This window comes from Gorilla gorilla, chromosome 17 (genome assembly GCF_029281585.2).
Source record: "Gorilla gorilla gorilla isolate KB3781 chromosome 17, NHGRI_mGorGor1-v2.1_pri, whole genome shotgun sequence".
NCBI lineage: Eukaryota > Metazoa > Chordata > Mammalia > Primates > Hominidae > Gorilla > Gorilla gorilla.
In genome coordinates this window covers 44133275-44152878 of record NC_073241.2, presented here as the reverse complement: position 1 = coordinate 44152878, position 19604 = coordinate 44133275, and the positions used below count along the sequence as shown (strand labels likewise).

Here is a 19604-nt window from a genome sequence, read left to right as displayed (position 1 = left end):
ATCTCTGGATAAGCACAGGATGTTCCTATTTTAAAATCTCTGCTCCGTATTCAGATTCTGAACCTGAAATTGAGAATACCCAATTTTTTTCTGAATCTCCAGCAATACTTAAAATACAATAAAAGTGTAAGTTACATTTAAAATATGGCAGGTATATACTACTCATTATTTGGAAGTTTAAAGAATATAGTGTTTAGGATGTCATAGCTATATTTATAAAAAAAAGAAATTGGCTTTTGGAGAGGAAGTCTCTTCTCAATTTCTCAATGGGATTCAAATTTAAATTAATGAAAGGTAATCTTTAAGATGCATGATTGATACAATAGCTTCTTTTCAGTTCTTAGTAAATTTAGAATTAATCAAATTATATAGCTAATCAGGGGGAGAAATTGCCTCTATAGTGTCCAGGAATGCACATGGTAAGTGATGAATTTTTTCATTAGTGTTAATGAGCTGTGCCTGGTTAACTCCCCGGCACATCGCAGAACAGAGCCCATATCATCTGTCTTCCATATTTAATCCAATTTGTTTGTATACTGCATCTTTCACTCAGTGTTTCCCAAAAAGCAATTTCAGGGATGATAACATTATAAGAAAATATGAAACTGGATATACTGATAACAAAAACAAAGAAGATGGACTGGAGTCTTGGGAAAAACAAAGATTAGTCTTCATGTTTTGTAGGCAACTAACTCATATCTGATTAGTATTAAAGACTAACACATTCATTCATGGAAAAGGGAATTGTACCTTCTGTTTTTAGAAACTGTGATATAGAGGATAACAAAGACTGTAAAAGAAGGCTTATTCAAAATAGTTTGAAAATGCTACATTATATAACAAACCTGATAAAGCTCTGTAAACTGTGACAGTGTATTAATTGGAGGAAAGTGTGGGCAAAAAAAAAAAAAGCAAATAAAAAACAAAAAGTAGCAACTTGTATTAATATAACACTTCACTTCCAAAATGCTGAAAGATTACATAGAATGATGTGACAGTGGCTCCTGTAGGCTCCTTTGAACCCTCTAAGTGTTTATTTTGCTTTATTTGGTAAAAATGGAAAAAGTTTTCTGAAACACATTTACCGATTCACTTGATTCAAGATCACTAACCTGCTACCTTCCTCTATTCCACTCCTAGGGTGCTTTTCTTTTCACATCCTACTAATAATGAACAGCTCAAAGATAACTTGAGTTCATGGCTGTATTTACTTTTTCAAACACTGGATATTGAACGCCCAGTAACACCAATAATGAAACAAGGTGTTTTAAGTTGTTCCAATGTACACTTGCACAACGTTTAGAATTGTCCTCCATCTGGAATACAATGTCATCACTGATGTTTGTCCACAGTCTACCTACTTGGAGATTAAGACCTAATCCAAATGAAATCCTTCCCTCTCGTCCTTCCTCCTTTTGCTTTCTTCCAATATTAATTGAGCACCTACTAGATGCCAAGAACTGTTGTAGGCATTGGAGATACTGTGGTGAGCTACACACAAACACACACAGACACACACACAGACATCTACATAAAATAAGATTAACATGTAAACATACATATTTCAGATGACAGTGAGTAAAGCAGGGAGCAGCATGCCCATGCTCCTGTGTGTGCCAATGGCCCCACTGAAGGAACCTGAAGGAGATAAGCAGGGCCGGGCCTCCCCTCTGCTAATAAACAGCCCTTCCCTGCCACCTTCTTATTTAATGCAGTTGGCTGACTCCACTAATATGCCACAGTGACCATCACTTCCTCTAGGAAGCTTCCTGTCACGACTCCACTTCAAATTTATCTCTCCCTCCTTAGTACTAAAACCCTGGGTATCTTTTTCTGTGCTTCTTTTAAAATACTCATAATTTGTTCTTTTGTATTAAGTCATCTGTATTCATATATTTTGTATACTTTCAACATTATTATACAAGCTCCTTGATAGTATGTATACTCCCTTTATCATTTCTTGTAGATTCTGTCATAGTGCCTTGGACACAGCAATATTTCAACCAATGTTTCCAGAATAAATAATCAGTCAAGAATATCAATGAAGCAAAATTGCATTTCCAGAATTGCATCACTCCTTGCTCAATATCTGCCATTTGATTTATCTGAAACCTTTCTTCCATTATTTGTTTCTTAATATTAGGATTCTCAAATCTATTTTTCAAAAAAGCTTACAAAAGCTATCTTATTGGTTTCCATCCACTGGTGTGCCAGGCACTCTGTGAGGATGCAGGACCCAGTGATGGTCACTACATACTGCTGCCTTCAGTGCTGAGGGAGGATGAGTCAAAGGATACCTGCAACGGTGGTGCAGGTTCACTTAGGGCTGGAGACACAGTGCTTTGGGAGACACAGAGGAGGTCACACAGCGGAGAGGAGAACACAGCGGAAGGGCAGCCATGGAAACCTGATAAGTGATGTGTACATTGTATTATAATGGATGGGGGTTCACCAAGTGAAGTGTCGGCGAGATTGGGACAGTGACAGGCTCTTCAGCAGCCAGAGAAGCAAGCTCATTGTGAAGGAGATGGCGTGTAGCACATTCCAGAGCTTGAGTGCAGCTACAGTGTTGATGGGCCTTATAAGCTGTTTGAATGGTTTTTGAGAAATGGGCAGCCATTGGGAGGTGCTTAAAGCAGAGTGGTGGGACAGTGAGATTCACATTTGGGAATGATTCGTCTGACTGCAGTGAGGAAAACAACCTGGTGGCCCAGTGAGGAGGGTGCTGAGTGATTCAGTAGAATGGACATGAACTAAAGCACAGGTGAATATGGCGATGAAGAGGCAAATCTGGAAGAATTTAGTCATAATCAGAATCTATTGACAAGACTGGATGACTCACCATCGGGGTAAGAGAGGGAATGGGTTAAGAATGACATCTCACTTTACAGGCTTCATAACTGGACACATGATTATACCTATCCCACCCATTTGGGTGGAGGGAATGAGGTCAGCTTTGAATATGAGAAGCCAGCAACTACCTACAAGGTGATGCTCATTGGACAGTTGAATATATGGGTCTCTGTTCAAGGGAGCCTGTGCCAGAGGTGTCTATCAGAAGCCGAGCACATTTAAATATGTCTGAAGCCATGGTCAAAATGAAACCATGGGAAGACTCAAGGAGGGTTTACAGAGTAAGCATGGCATGAAGTAATCTTCATCCTTCACGTGCATTAGAATCACTCAGAGGACTTCAGAGTAAGCATGGCCACGAAGTGGTCTTCAGACCTGCGTACATCAGAGCCACCCAGAGAATTTTAAAGCAACCTCAGTATCTGGGGTCCACCCCAAGTCAATACAGATGCCCTGGGAGGTGGGTCCCAGGCCTCTGTTTGCTCGGCGCAGTCCTTGTGATCCATGCACAGCCAGTGTGAGGAATTTCTGCATGGTTTGGGCAGAGAGGAGGACCAGAAAGAACCCTGAGCAACAGCATCTTGGGAGTGGGTCAAGTGGGACAAGGCAGACTAAGGAGCAAGAGAGAACAACAAGAAAAGGCAAGATCATAGAAAGCAGGACAGAGATGCTCTAACAGCTAAAGTGGTAGTGAAACTGGAGCAAAATCAACACCAATAGTGCCGCAGAAGAGCAGGACGTAAAGGGGTTTTAAAAGGACCACAGGGTTCAGCAACAAGGAGGCCTAAGGTGACCTGGCCAGAGCTGGGAGTGGCACTGTAACCAGAGTCATGTGACAGGGCTCCAAGAAGTGCTGGGGGCATGGGAACGGGAGGACAGGCCATCCGTCTGTCCCTCTAGGATGCGTTAGATTGTTGTTGTGGTTGTTGCTGGGTTTTTTTTTGTTTTTTTTTTGGGATGGAGTCTTACTCTGTAGCTCAGGCTGAAGTGCAGTGGCACACGATCTCAGTTCACAGCAACCTCCGCCTCCCGGGTTCAAGCGATGCTCCTGCTTCAGCCTCCCAATTATCTAGGATTACCGGCATGCACCACCACGCCCAGCTAATTTTTGTATTTTTAGCAGAGACAGGGTTTTGCCCTGTTGGTCAGGCTGGTCTCAAACTCCTGACCTTAGGTGATCCACCTGCCTCGGCCTCCCAAAGTGCTAGGATTACAGGCGTGAGTCACCATGCCCAGGCACAAAAGTTATCTTGAATTAGAGAAAAGTTGTTTGTTTTTAGAGAGATTTGGACATGATTAAATTTTTGTGTTGAATATATCCCAAATAAAAAGGCATAATACATATGCATGCTGTTTATAACATAATTATAAAGCAAATACCTGTGTAGCCAGCATCATGGTCAAGAAACTAAATACTTCCAGCCTTACAAAAGCCCCACGTGCCTTCCAAACCCTGTGTTGACCTTTGCTCGGTCACTTCTTTGCTTTCATTCGTACTGTTACCATCTATGCATGTATCCCTATGCAACACTGCCTAGTTTTGTGGGTTCCAGAACTTCCTATCCTTTGCATTACACCATATGCATTGTTTTGGTGTTGCAGCAGTTTTCACACAATGTGATGGTTGTGAGATCCACGCACGTTGTTGTGTCTCGCTGCAGTTTATTCCTTTGCATGGCTGCATAGTTTTCCTTTCTACAAATATAGTCAGAGATCTTGTGGAAAAATCCCTTAGAAAGGAAGAGACTGAGGGTCAATAAGCGGGACTAATTTATAGACAGGTGACTGACAAAGGCGGGGTGAGGTCAGAGACTGGCATGAAACAGAAGGAAGGACTTGGTTTTGTCCTGCCAGGATGAGGGAGTCATGATTGGGTGGCAATTATTTTTTCAGCAAAGTAGGAGCTGAGGTCTGTCTCATGAAGTGGGAAAGGGAAATAACCCAGAAATTCTACAAAATAGCTACTGTAAGGGAAGTTAACAGACCTCCCAGAGAGAGCTGAGGCCTGAGCAGAGCCACAGAACACGGCTCTAAGCTGCCAACAGCAACTGATTTGAGTGGATAATTCCCTCAGGCTGCCATCAGCAACCCGTCTTTGGTAGGAGGGCAGGAGGATGGGAAAAGCTGTGAAACTGGTGGAGTTAAAGGATGTAAGTTCAAATGCTGAATCTGCTACTTAGTAGGAATCAGCAAGATAGCTGATCCTTCTGAATCTGTTTCCTCATCTAAAAAATTGGAGATAAGATTTGTTGTAAAACGTTTGTGTGATAAGTACAGCGTCTTATGTCAAAATCTTGGCACACAACAGAAACCCAATATTTGAAGTATCAAAAAAAGACATTCTTCATGGATTATTAACAATAAAACCACAATGTCATTGTTGGTAGTGACATATTCTTAATATTCACATATTGGACTAATGCTGAATAGACTCGCAGAAAGAATTTCCAATTCTCTGTATTAATAACACAAGACAGAAATGCCAGCCCTTATGTTTACTGCATCAAATGTGCCATGAAGGCCACCTGTCAACCACAGGCTCAGGTGCCTGAGAACACAGCCAGGCTGAACATACTCAGGCCACACTCCCAACCTCTGATCTCTGAGGGTAAAAGCTTACAAAGTCTCAGAACCAAGTCGTAGGGGCTCCTGTCACCTCCTCTGCCCCATCTGTGGCCTCTTCCCCATGCCCCACTATCACCACCTAACCCCAAGCTTCAGGTATTTGAAACTGCATGCAAACTCACTCTCTGTCTCTCTCTCTCTGTCTCTTAAACACACACAAACACACACACACACACACACACACACACACACACACACACACACACACACACGAGCACTTGCTCTGTGTCAGCTACTCCTTCTTGCTGGAATATCCCTCCTATTCCCCTTTGTTTGGTTAACTCTTACTCATCCTTCAGGACTCGTCAAAGATACCACCTTTCCCCGGAAACTTTTCTGGAAATTCCTCAACTGGATCCAGAGATGCTCACAGGACCACCTACGGCACTCAAAACATACCTTTCTGCACCACTGAATTAACTTTCTAGGTATCATTCGTCTCCTTCCCTGACTGAGCTTCTGGAAACAGAGATAGATCTTATACCTAGCACAGTGCTGGATGTTTAAGGGCATTCAATACATGCTTGTTCAGTGAAAGAAAAAAAACTCAGAGAAAAGAAAGGAACATAAACCATTTCCAGGTGATATAGTTTTGTTGAAGACTTAAGTAATTATTTTTATTGAAGATATTAATGCAAACTCTTTTACTGTTTCACAAATCTTAAGTTTCTACAGTGTTTTTCTCTAAAGTTCCTAGCTAGCTCTTCTACTCAGAAGAAACCCTTAAAAACATAACATAAAAATTTCATTAACTACTTACATGACCTTGTTTTAAAATACTGTAAGTAACACCAAAAGGGGTTAACTAAACGAACATCAAGTGTTTTATTCTTTTAGGGGTTTGCAATGTGTTTGCATATATTATAGAAGAACAGTACTTTGATCATTTGGCCCAAATATTCACATCAAGGTAAAATTACATATTTCAATTTTACCAGAACTTTCTAATAGATATGGCACAGTTTTTTTGGTTTCTTTTTTTTTTTTTTTTTTTTTTTTTTTTTTGACTAGAACAGTATCCCTCCCTTCAAAGAGCTTCCTTTGCAAGGCTGAGTCCACCTCTGCTGGGTGGCTCACAGCCAGCTTATCCCTGAATTTTCACCAGTTATTAACAATTACAATCATACCAAGTTACAGGTAGTGAAAGAGAGAGCACTGGTTTATTTGCCAACAGCTGCTGACTTGATTTTTTAGAAATATGACAGCCAGGAGCACTGTACTAAAATCCTTAGCACTTATCTCTGTGAACAAAAATTAGGAGCTGTTTGGAACTACTGTCAACAGGAACCATGAAAATGCAAACAGCCGAACAATTGCAGATGGCACCTAAATGCTAGGCACAGTCTAACACACAGATTTTCCTCATGCCCAGGATGTAACATCAGTTTGCTGCTTAACACAACATGGTTTTTAATCCTTTTTAAAAAGTCTTTTTTAGTGTTTGTGAATTAGCAGCAAAGAATTCTTAGATAAACGTGTGGGTGGTAGGGATGAGAGAAAGAGGCAGGGTGTTAGGCTTGAATGCGTATGGATCACTGTTCAGGAAATACTCAAAATAGGGATATCTGCTATTTTATTCCTCCTAAGATTTTTATGATCTATTTTGTAATCTAGTTTAAACAGTACAGAAGCCAGGCCTAAGGAATATTATTTGATAGAAGACCATGGCTCTCTCATGTATGTGGAGGTGTATGTGTCCCAGGTTTAATTCAAGGTAAAAGACCAGGATTTTTTCTGATATGTCTCTCTGCAAGACCTGTTGTCTCATAGAAAGAAAAATCATTTCTCTACCCTAGTTCTGCATATATGTCTGGGAATAGGAGAAAGAGTATCGGATGAGTAGTTAGAAGACTAAAAGCTAAGCATAAAGGAAGCAAAAACAGACCACCAACTGGGTAATTGTCTCCAGAACACGAGGCTGAAAAGCGAGGTCTCCTAATTCCTAATTCAGGGAAATTTAAACATTTCACTCTGTTCTGTTCATTCATTTTCAATCCATGACAGAGACGTGCAAAGCAGACTAAAGCCCAAGCTGAGTCTTATGGACTGTGAAACACCACTGAGGGCCTGAAACAGCACAGATGTGTTTTCAACCTCACTAAACTGTGCACCACACTGAGGGCCTGAAACAGTACAGATGTGTTTTTAACCTCACTCAACTGTGCAACACTCCGTCCTCCCAGGTCAGTCTCGGAACCGGCCACGTGCCTCCTAAGGTGGTCTACAAGCCCAGGGGCCCGGGGCCTGCTTGCTAACGGCCTTTACACCAGTCATTACTGTTTCCTCTGGAGTGTCATGAGGTGGCTATGGAGAGGGAAGGAAGACAGGATGCCACCTCCCAGCTTGGCGTTACTGACCTAATATATCAGACTGTTGCCTGTGTTGCAAGGGCCAGCTTGTGGAGAAACTTGTAAGTAATGTTAGGAAGGCTACTCTGATTTTCTTGAGGTCATTTTTGTTTGAAAAACTTTTTAAAATTGAAGTAGAACTTTATATAGAGTGCCCAGATTATAAGTTGTCTTCTTCACAACTGACCATGCTCCTAGAACAACCACTAGGTCAGAAAACAGAACATAAACCCAGAGGCCCCTCCATTCCTCCTCTTCCAGTCACTCCCTGTAGGGGTAATTACCAGGCTGAATCTTAATCCTTAAGAGACCCATGTTTCCTGCTTTTGTACCTTGTATGAATGGGGTCATTCAGTAATTACTATTGGTGTTTGGCTTCTTTCAATGAGCTTTACACCCGTGAGCTTCATCCAGGTTATATGTAGTTAGAGCCACTCATTCTCAATGCAGTACAGCATCCCACTGTGTGAATAGGACACAATTTATCTATGCACTGTTGATGGGTGCTTGGGTAGATTCAAGTAGGAGCTATTATAAATAGCGCTGCTACAAACATTCTGGTGCATGTCTTTTAGTGAGCTGACGCACATACTTCTTGGACATATGACTAGGAATAGGATTGCCATATTTCTTGAAGTTATTTTTGGCATCTACTAGATAATTGATGTTTACAACATTCTATAAAAAAGCCCCAAGGTCAAGTCTCCGTTAATTACACAAAGAATTATCTGTTGTCCATTCATTCTTGAACTTTCTGCAGCATGTACTATTATAACTGAGGTCAATGCCACTGTATCTATTTCAGTAAGCAGCATGATCATTTACAGATGCACAGCACCACATTATTTACTTTGGATTATTGCCCTGGCATTTCTAACGCAATCCTAAATCACCCTCCATCTCAGCCACTGCTATCAAGAAGAAATTAAGAAAATTCAGTAATAACAACTAGTTTTTATAAATAGGTGATGCACCTCTTCCATCTGGCCCCACATAAAGATAGGCAAATGAATATTAAATCTGACATATGCGGGCACTGAATTGTAACAACAGAAATTGGAATATGATGCTATAATTATCATATCATCAAAATGAGAATGAGATGAAGGGATAATTAAAATCATCATACTCAGCTTAATATTTTCATAACTAAAGCTTTTATTCCAGATTGCTGATTTGCAAGTTTCTTATTGATATTTCATGTCTTACAAGGAGCACTTTCACAGCCCTACACACCAAAGGGGAAGCAGACATTCAGGTAGATTCTTTTTCTTTATTTTTTAAATAAATCGTAACAACTAGCATTGTTTCCCCGTGTGTGTGTGTGTGTGTGTGTGTGTGTGTGTGTGTGTGTGTGTGTGTGTGCATGTTTGTATTTTGGAGTTGGGAATCAAAAGTTCATGGTTTGAAAAGAATTCTGAGGATCATTTCGTCTTGGCCTTGCCTCAAGTGAGAAAACTGTTCTTAACAGCCTCCTTAACAACTGATTATCCAGATGTAGCAGGTTTGTGCGTCATTTAGGATCAATTTCCCTTTCTGATCTAAAATCTTCCTAATCTACAAGTGAGAGGCATAATTTCAACTACCACTCCAGTACTGCATATACATCCAGGAATAGGAAAAAGAGTATCAGATGAGTAGTTAGAAGACATTTAATTTAAAATCAGCTCTACCACTTATGAGTTGTGCAGTGATGGGAAGACACTATCTGTCCAAGGCTCACTTTTTTAATTCATAAAATAGAAATAATAAAACTTACATCATAGGGCTGCTCTGTGTATTAAATAATATATGTGAAAACATTCCATTAGTGGTTAAATTATACACAAATATAACATATTATTATGATTGTTATTATTAACTTGTACAATAGACACTTTCCAAAGGAAAAAACATCAACTTTCAAACTTTGAATCAAATTTTGCCCATCCAGTTGTCTGCACTACAAGTAACTTCCAAAAATAAGTTGTACTATCAACTTGATATGATTTGGTTCTGTCCCCACCCAAATCTCATCTTGAATTCCCACATGTTGTGGGAGGGACCCAGTTGGAGGTAACTGAATCATGGGAGCAGGTCTTTGCCATGATGTTCTCATGAGAGTGAATAAGTCTCACAAGATCTGATGGTAATATAAGAGGGAGTTTCTCTGCACAAGCTCTCTTTTTGCCTGCCACCATCCATGTAAGACATGACTTGCTCTTCCTTGCCTTCCACCATGATTGTGAGGCCTACCCAGCCATGTGGAACTGTAAGTCCAATTAAACCCTCTTTCTTTTGTAAATTGCGCAGTCTTGGGTATGTCTTTATCAGCAGCATGAAAATGGACTAATACACAACCTTACCCTCATTCATAAAAGGAAGACTGGCCAAGGCCGTATTATCTCTTTGAATTATAGCCATTATCTTTAAAGAATGGTGTTTATCCAAAAATTTAAGAAAACAGAATCTCCATGAGAATTATATATTTAAATCTAACTTATATATAAGGAAGAAACTATAGAAAGTGACAAACTTCCTAAACTTAGGAATGTTATTTCTTAGAAAAAATAATCCATTTTAATGCACATTACAGAGTTTTCCGTGAATTCATTTTAACTAGGATAAATCTTCAACAATTTGAGTAATTCTAGGAAATCACAGCATGTTAATTAAAAGATTATATTTTCTTTTTTCCTGTGCCTAGTAGATAATGGAAGGGTCATTAATCTTGATTCTTGAGGCATCTTTAGGAAAGGGGGTTATTCTAACCCAGTTCTTGCAGCTAGCAATAGTTTTGCAATTATGGGCCTTACATTTGGAATATAGATCCTGGACTCATGATATTTACATTTTATTAAACAGTGAAATGCACATAGAATAAGTTTCTTGCAACTGGAAAAAGTCATGTCCAGGCAGTATGCTGTTGACCTTAGAGAATTATGTTGTGATGTATCTCTTAGAGTAAACAATATTGATATGGTTTGGCTGTTTCCCCACTCAATCTAATCTTGAATTGTAGCTCCCACAATCCCCATGTATCATGGGAGGGACCCAGTGGGAGGTAATTGAATCATGGGGGCAGGTCCTTCCTGTGCTGTTCTCATGATAGTGAATAATTCTCATGAGATCTGATGGTTTTATACAGGGCTGTTCCCCTGCATAGGCTCTCTTGCCAGCCACCATGTAAGACATGCCTTTGCTACTCCTTCGCCTTCCACCATGATTGTGAGGCCTCCCCAGCCATGTGAAACTGTGAGTCCATTAAACCTCCTTTTCTTTATAAATTATCCAGTCTTTGGTATGTCTTTATTAGCAGCGTGAGAACAGATTAATATGAATATCACAGATATTTTAACTAAAAACGAAGTGAGAAATCACCTAATCCTATCATCTTGTTTGGCAGATAAAGAAACCAAGGCCTAGAGATTATGTGAATTTGTTCTTTGTCCTACTACCTGGCATTACAACAGTTATTCTTAAATTACTTTTAGTTAAGGGCTAGGCCCACCTGAAACTGTTTTTACTTTGAAAAAATAAGTGACAAAATGACAGTTTCCATTCCAGTGATGTTTATGTGTTGGGATCAATGAGTGTGTGAACTCCTTGGGGTAAAGACTTTGTAGCTGCCATGTCTTCCATCATTCCAGGTGTAAGGAAGGCCCACATCAGGCTGGTAAATGGTGATGAAGATGGTAAGAACAGAGGCCAGGAAAGCTGCCCAGGAGGCATAAGGCAGTCACCACATGAAAACATCTCAGTGGAGGGATGAGAGATCAAACTAGCAATTTAGAACATTCATTCAAGTGATTTTCCTAGTATTCAGAGGGACAGGACGAAGAATGGAAAATGATGAGAGAAAAGATGGAGTCACGAGGGATAGATGTAGAGGTTCCAATGTCATTTAATAGAAATTCTAGAGAGAATATATCTGGAATAGAAATAGAACTTGAAAAAATACTCAGAGGCAAAAATGGTCTCGTACAAAGGAGGAGATTAGTCTCAAACTGAGAAAAGAGTATTAGAGGTAAATTTAATGAAAAAAACTATATATAGACATATATAGGGGGATTTTAAATTATATATACAGTGTACACACCAATACATGCAGTACACTATCAATACATGGCAGCAGGAGACTTTGTTATCATGGTAAAAACTAGAAGGTGATAGCAAGCAACAGGACAGAGAGAGCTCTGAAAGAAAAAGGTCTGGGCTTAAACACCTGTCTCCTATCAAATTGCTTTCAAGGGTGAAATGCATTTTCTAACATGCAAAGATTTTAAACGTAATATGCAGGCACCTAGACAAATCAAAACAACTCTTAAAGTGTGCTGGAACAAGGAATAAAGGAAATTAAGTAAAGAAATAAGGAGGAAATTGAGGCTGGAAAGGATGAGAGATTACCACTGGAATCAGTAAAGGTGCATGGTAGTTTTAAATATGATTGAAAAATTTGTTTGTGTTCTTTTTTTTTCTTTCCACGAGTTGATCCCTATTGCTTTAAAAATGGAAGGAAAAAAAGAGTAAGGTATGTATTCTCAAATCTAATTAACACAATAGATATACTGAATTAGGACAAGAAAAGATAAATATTTAGCATTGCCTCTTTCCCAAAAGAAAGCCAAAGATTAATATTCTCTAATGACTTTGATAAGTAAGTTAATGTAGGTTTAGAAATGTATCTGAAAAAAACATTAGAATAACCAATAGAATAATAAAAAACATTTGGGTGGATAGATGCTCTTACTCCTAAACTAGAAATTATTAACTAACAAAATGCGGAAGGAAGGAGGAAAGGAAGGAAGGAAGGAAGGGAGAGGAGGGAGGGGAAAGGAAGGTCCTCTCCTTTGTCCTACCACTAGCAGCAAGAACACAACAAAAGAAACAAAATATTTAAGGCATAAAGCAAATTGGCATACGTACAATTTATGTTATAATTTTAACAATAACTGCAAATAGGTTAAACTCTCTTATCAACAGGAAAAGGCTCTTGGATGGGATTTTCTTTCTTTTTAAAAAAATATTTTTGTTAATTAAATAATTTTTGTTTTGTTTTGTTCTTTTGGAAACAGGTTCTCATTCTGTCACCCAGGCTGGAGTGTAGTGGCATGATCTTGGCTCACTGCAGCGTCGACCTCCTGGGCTCAGGCGATCCCCCCACCTCAGCCTGCTGAGTAGCTAGGACTACAGGCACACACCACCACACCCCACTAATGTCATGTATTTTTTGTAGAGATGAGGTCTTACTATGTTGTCCAGGCTGGTCTCGAACTGCTGGGCTCAAGCAATCCTCCTGCCTTGGCCTCCCAAAGTGTTGGAATTACACATGTGAGCCACTGGGCCTGACCTTCTTTTTAAGACAGTTATATATGCTTTTCATAAAGAGCATACCTGAATAAAATACCATGAAAAGCTAAAAATAATAGAACAGACAAATAATTTTGAACATCCACATGCACACACATGAATTTTGTTTGGCACTATTAATATGAGACAAAGAAGTAGTCAAGGGAAAACACAGGACTAAGAGTCATTTCTAACTAACATAGAATCCAGACCAAAGACACAAATTTATGGACAAAATAATATGTGGACCAATCATTTATGGACCAAATATGTGATCAATGTAAATCAGGAATTTTTAACAACATGGGAGACTATTTTATATTTTATTGAAGGACAAATGACAAAAAAATCTGTATATTCTGTCTGATTCTACTCATGAAAAACTATATATGTATATATGTGGAAAAAAACAAAAAAGACGCAGATTAAAGGCATATAACTTAGTACTTGGATTATGGGATTATAAGTGGTTTTTATTTATTTTTAAATGCTTCTTTATATTGTCTAAATTTTCAGTATTGACCATAGACTAATCTTGTAATAAAATGGTATCATTTTAAAATAATGTATAATTGCAATATTTCTAACTTTTTAAAGAGAATGAATTTTCTTTGTTTATATTTTACTCTGATTTTGGTTCTCAAGGTGACTTAAAATTACCAGATTTCATCATTTCAGCTTCTCCTTAATCAATGTACTGCTCTTTCTCACACAGAAATAAACCAAAGCCATATCTGCTTTCCTCATAAGGATACAGTTCCTACAACCTTGGCAATTTATGTAATTTAGAATGTTGCATTTAATAAAATCCTTAGAATGTATCAAATAATATAGTACCTTTGGAAATTAGTGCCATAGTTGCTACAAAATTAAGCATTTCATGTGCAATTTTTTCTTAAAGAATTTAGAAAAAAAATCATTGAATTCTCACATAATTATTTCCCAGTTCAGTAAAATCAGACCTATACATTAACCTTGACGAATTTTATAGTAATGGATAGAACTGATTTAAAGACCCATGACTGATCTTTTGTTACATTATCAATGCTTTTACTAAATTGGGTAATTAATCATGTCATTTTGAGAATTAAAAGGTTCTTTAAAATCAGATACTCTTTTTCCTTTTGCTTATTAAAGTAAAAATACATCTGCAAGTTTATTTTTAAATTTCCACCCAGTTCAATTTCACTGTGTGGTAACAGGATGTCAAGGAAAATGACAGACCAAGTGACAAAGGAATCAGATAAATGTAAGCACGTGTCACTGATGTGCTTTCCTGGCATGATAAAAGTTTTAACTGAAGGTGACACTAAATTAAGAAGTACTGTGCATAAAAATTAAAGCCGTGCCTTTGGGAACACAGTGTTTCAATCAGCCACTGTAAATTCACAAAACTTACAGAGCCAAACTAAACACAAAGTAAATTTATGAGAGCTTTTACTTTCTATATCAAGCTTGTCCAACTTGCAGCCCATGGGCTGCATGTGGCCTAGGATGGCTCTGAATGCAGCCCTAGACAAATTTGTAAGCTTTCTGAAAACATTATAAATTATGAATTTTTTTTAGCTCGTCAGCTGTCGTTAGTGGTAGTATATTTTGTGTGTGGCCCAAGACGATGCTTCTTCTTCCAGAGTGGCCCAGAGAAGCCAAAAAATTGGACACCCCAGTTCTACACGATGAACATGTTATTGTGATGACTTAGAACAACTAGAGAGAATAAGAAATAAAACCGTAAACTATTAGGTGAATTATTATTTGGTAGGTAAATGAAGTTTTAAGAATAAGTTAGAGAATACATAGCAGATTGGAAAATTGAATTCATCCTTTGTCCTTGCGAATAAATCCTTTCTCTCTCTACTAAAATAGCAATAAATGAATAAAAGACAAAGCACGATGCTGGCAGATGAGAGAAGTGAACACATTTTTGAAGATAGAAAACAGATAAGCTGAGAGCCAAGAGTCTGCAGATACAGGATGCTATAAAAACACACCAGGAAAAGTTTGGAACCGTCTTCTTTTTTGGAAGTAACTTTCTTACTCAAAGGACAAGATCTCCTGATGGTGGCGGAGGGGAGGCTCCTCTGCAGTGTGCCTGGGCCCTGCCAGCCACCCTCCCAAAAGTTCACCATTGATGGGCTCCAGCAGTGCACACAAAGCCTCACACCAGCTTTTTTTGGTGCCTCACTCTAAAAAGTGAACAAAACAAAGACTACCAGAATTTGAGAAATGCCTTTAGTATAATGAGAAGAAGCCACCCAACCTAACCAAAAACGAATCAAAACAAAAATATTGGCGGCGGGGGGAAGAGTCAATGCAGGGAGCAGAAAAAACAACTCCAAACATTATCAGAGAGGTAAGAAAAGCTACACAATCTATCCAGCAAGAAGAGGATACAATAAAAACAAATCAGAGAATAAGAATGTGTTCTCAGAAACTGAAAAAAAAAACACAGTATAATCAAAAACTTCAACTGAAGGATTAGAAGACAAACTTGAGGAGATATTTCATAAAAGAGAATAAAAGACAAGGAGTGAAAAAGTTCTGAGCATCAGTTGAGGAAAGCAAACAGAGCAAATAGAAAAGACAGTATTATTGACAAATAAAATGAGAACACCTCCCATAAATAAAAGAGGTGAGTCTCCAGATTGAAACATTGAATGGACAAAAGGCCAATTTCAAGTTACCAGGGATAAATAAAAAAAAGCCCTAAAAATGCCCAGGGAGGTGCAGTTCTTGCAGAAGGGAGGGGAGTGACATGATGGAGCGTGGGAAGAGGAACAGTCCCATGGGTGGATTTAAATTTGAACGAAAGCAGACTCCTCAACAACAAAACGGTAAACATAACATGGAATGATGCCTTCAATATTCTGAAGGAAAAGGACTTCCAACTGGAATTGTACCCATGGCTGAGGAGACACACAAGCTATTTTAGTTAGAAAAGTAACTCCCTCGCACAAACTCTATCCCAAAAAGTCAGGAAATGAAGAACATAAATTGGTGAAAAGAGCTCTCCAAGCCAGGAATAGAAGCTCCAAGGAAAGGGAGATAAAGGGAATTCCAAGATGGAAGAAAGACCTGGAAGGCAGCTGTGCAGCAGGTCTGGAGAGAAAGCAGTTCAGATGGAGGAAGGGCAGAGGGCTATCTTTGAGGTGAGAGGGGGATTAATGGACCCCCTGATGTGTCTGGCTGTAGCTGAGTCAAAAGCCAGATGGAGAAGTTTGTATTTTTAGGTCACATTGTGATACAACCAGAGGGTGTTCAGTCAAAGCCAACCCAACAAGCAGGAGGATGGCTGAGGAAATGGGAAAGGCTACTTCCAAGGACAACAAGAGATACATGCCTAAGAGATCAGGGGCCCAAAGTGTTCCCACAGGCCTCAATTAAAAGGAAGGTCAATGATGCAAAACAAACGATTACATGTAAAGTCAGACCAACTGAACAAGAATTCCAAGAGCTGCACCTCTAGTTCCTTCCAGAAGGAGCGTCTTAAGTCTCAGAATAATGCATGGACCATCCAAAAAACAGTTTATCAGCTATACATGTACCTATTGCTTTATTGTTGTAGTATTATTATTTTGCTTCAAAATATCAATGCATGGATACTCTTAACAATTTACTGGAATTCTGTGTGTGTGTGTGTGTGTGTGTGTGTGTGTGTGTGTGTGTGTGTGTTCCAATTCACTCATTTCATCATTCAGTTTGATATTTCTTCCCTTTTGTAATCATTTTTAAAAATTTGTATAACTTTTTGAGTTGAAAGTTGAATTAGTTCACTTTCATTATTTCTTACTGAGTAAGGTATAGATTTCTCTCTGAACATATGTACTATGATATCCTAAAAGTTTATCTCTTCAGTGTTCTCATTATACTAAGTCTAGATTTTCTGAGATTCAGGTCTGGGTTCTCCTCTGATCCCATGATTGCTTAAGTGCTAGAGTGATAGTTAGAAACGTTTTTGCATTTGTTCTAGGTGACTGGACTTTTTCTCAACAATTTCTTATTTCATTGCATTTTGATCAAAGACTAGGTCTGATGTTTTGTTTTGAGAATTTACTGAGTTGTGTGTGGCCTAACAGTAGAGTTTTGAGAAGTGCTTTTAGGCAGATTTATTCTGTTTTCAACTTGATGTATATCTTTAGTCACTCTTCCTCGTTTTCTTAAATCATGTTATTCAGATTCTGTATATTCTTATGTCTGTTTTGCCTGTTTACTCCATCACTCTCTGAAATGGGTGAATTAAAGTCTCCTTATATTATTTTATTTCTCCTTATATTTTCTGCCATTATACTTTCCAAAACATGATATTATACTCTTTAGTGAATAAAGACTATGTCTGTTTGAATCTCATCATAAAATTGAATCTTTTGTAGTGTAAAGAGCTCTCATTTACAGATGAAGAAATGAAGTTAGGAATAGTGGGGTGATTTGCCTCATACTGCAGAGTGAGCAGTCAGTCTGGATGTCCAGTTCAGGTGAGTTCCAGGCCTTAAACCTGACTAGTGAGACTGACACCCCCCACCTGCCACACACACACATTCACTCACAAAGGGGAACAGACGTGAAAAGAAGAAAACATCTAAAATAATTTCCATCATTATTTTTGGGCTGACAGAACAATTCCAGGTAAATCCTGAATAGAGGGTGAGTTGTCCTATAAGTTTCCACTAAGAGCACCCAAAAATATATTAGATTTATCTGATACCCGCCCCCCCCCAACTTCTGAGCAGCAAATGCTCCTCTTCTATTTGTATTGTTTCAGGTTTGACACTTCAGTCATGTATGCTGTGCCCTGTGTCCCACACAGGAGTTCTAGGGCAAGAGGCCTTCACATTGTAACAATATCTGGCTCTCAATGTAAATAATATAATTATTGGTTCTTCAATAAATTACCTGTGTATGTTTTATGACACAGAGGTAGATCAAGTCTTCTGGAGTCTGTGTTCTACTCATTTGGAAAAAAAAAAATTCATATCTAATCCTGGACCTTGACTCAAAAGTAAATTTACATCTTGTAGTCCCAATATTGTCATCTCTAAATATTCCTATGTTAACAAATACACCTACTTCACTTTATTCTCTATGTAAATTCATGCAAATAAAATGTAAATTGTGTGATAATTGTGTGCCAAAAGTCCTATTTTCATACAGATAAGAACTGATGCAATTTATTTCAAACAATAATTTATCCATATTCTACATGAATTCCATACAAGTTTGAGTATTATTGCTAACCCCCTATTTTAATAAAAACTAAAATAAACTTGTCTGACATCCATCTAAAAAGGACACCCAGGGTCCACCTCACCTATCAAAGTGAGGTATTATTTTCAAATGTCCTTAGCAATATTTTGATGTCATCATTCTCCTTGTCGGCTGTACAAAATAAGATGCTGACAACTTATATTAAGAATACTGTTTACTTCCTTTCAAAACACCAAGGCTTCAATATCAGAATCAGAAATTCTGATTTGAAATGGTAAAAACATTCTACTTGCAAGCACTCCACTGCCTGGGAGCATTTTCTAGAAAAGCAGCTGAAATTGCCACCTTCCTAAAGTGGAGCACTACATTTTCACGCTTTCCCCAGGGTTTGGAAGCAGAAGTCAACTAAGTTGTTTTATACCAGTCCCAGCCAAACCGGAGGGGCTTGGTCTTTTGTTCTGTTTTTTTCTTTTATTCTTCTTTTTCTTAAATATAAGAATATTTGCCTAAGAATCTTCTGGACTAGAGACTGCAAGAAGTGTCTTGTAAAACGATGCCTCTCTGGTAAAGATACGTATCTATGACAAGAGGAAAAAACCTTTTATTTTGGAATACACAAGTTTTACTCATTTAAATTCATTAGGAAACTCAAGCTAGAAATGATGATTATATTAATAGTACACCTAGGAATCTGGGAGAATACAGCAAAGATTTAAAAATTTTATCTCTTCCTCACCATCTCTGACATAAAAGAACAAAATGTATAATGATAACCTCAGGTGTTTTATGGAAAATTTCTAGCAGGCATGCATGTGTGTGTGTGCAAGTGCATGTATATAATATTCTCAAAAGATACTATCCAAGGTTAGTACTGAAGAACAACACTTTTAATCTTTTAGAGCTATATAAAATTTAGACTATGATAGCAGTAAAAATATAAGAAAAATGCAGGGATTATGAATGATATCAATTTTTTACAGTTAATTGCAAGAGAATTTTAGTAAATTCTTAAATTGTACCATAGTTACACTTGTAAATTGATTAACTGGGTACAAAACAGTGATTATATGATTAAAACAAGAGAGACATACCCAGCATTTCCTAGAGCTAACCTACATTACTCATGATCCACACTCTCCAATAACACCCTTTCAGCCAACAGTAACTCCATCAAGGATTTTTCCTCATTCCTTGAATACAAGGAATTTTGAATTCCTTGTATTAAGACAAAATAGTGTTTAATATAAT

At 38.2% G+C, this 19604-nt stretch overlaps 1 protein-coding gene and 1 long non-coding RNA gene across 28 annotated transcripts in view; one reads left to right on the top strand and one right to left on the bottom strand.

Moving 5' to 3' along the window:
* Positions 1 to 19604, bottom strand: part of L3MBTL4 (L3MBTL histone methyl-lysine binding protein 4) — a 468276-nt gene that overhangs the window by 160152 nt on the left and 288520 nt on the right. The window lies entirely within an intron of this gene.
* LOC129528339 (uncharacterized) lies at positions 2543 to 18243 on the top strand. The gene is made up of 5 exons (XR_008673599.2): positions 2543 to 2849; positions 7483 to 7661; positions 9039 to 9084; positions 10954 to 11060; positions 15021 to 18243. It is a non-coding gene; the product is annotated as an uncharacterized lncRNA (long non-coding RNA).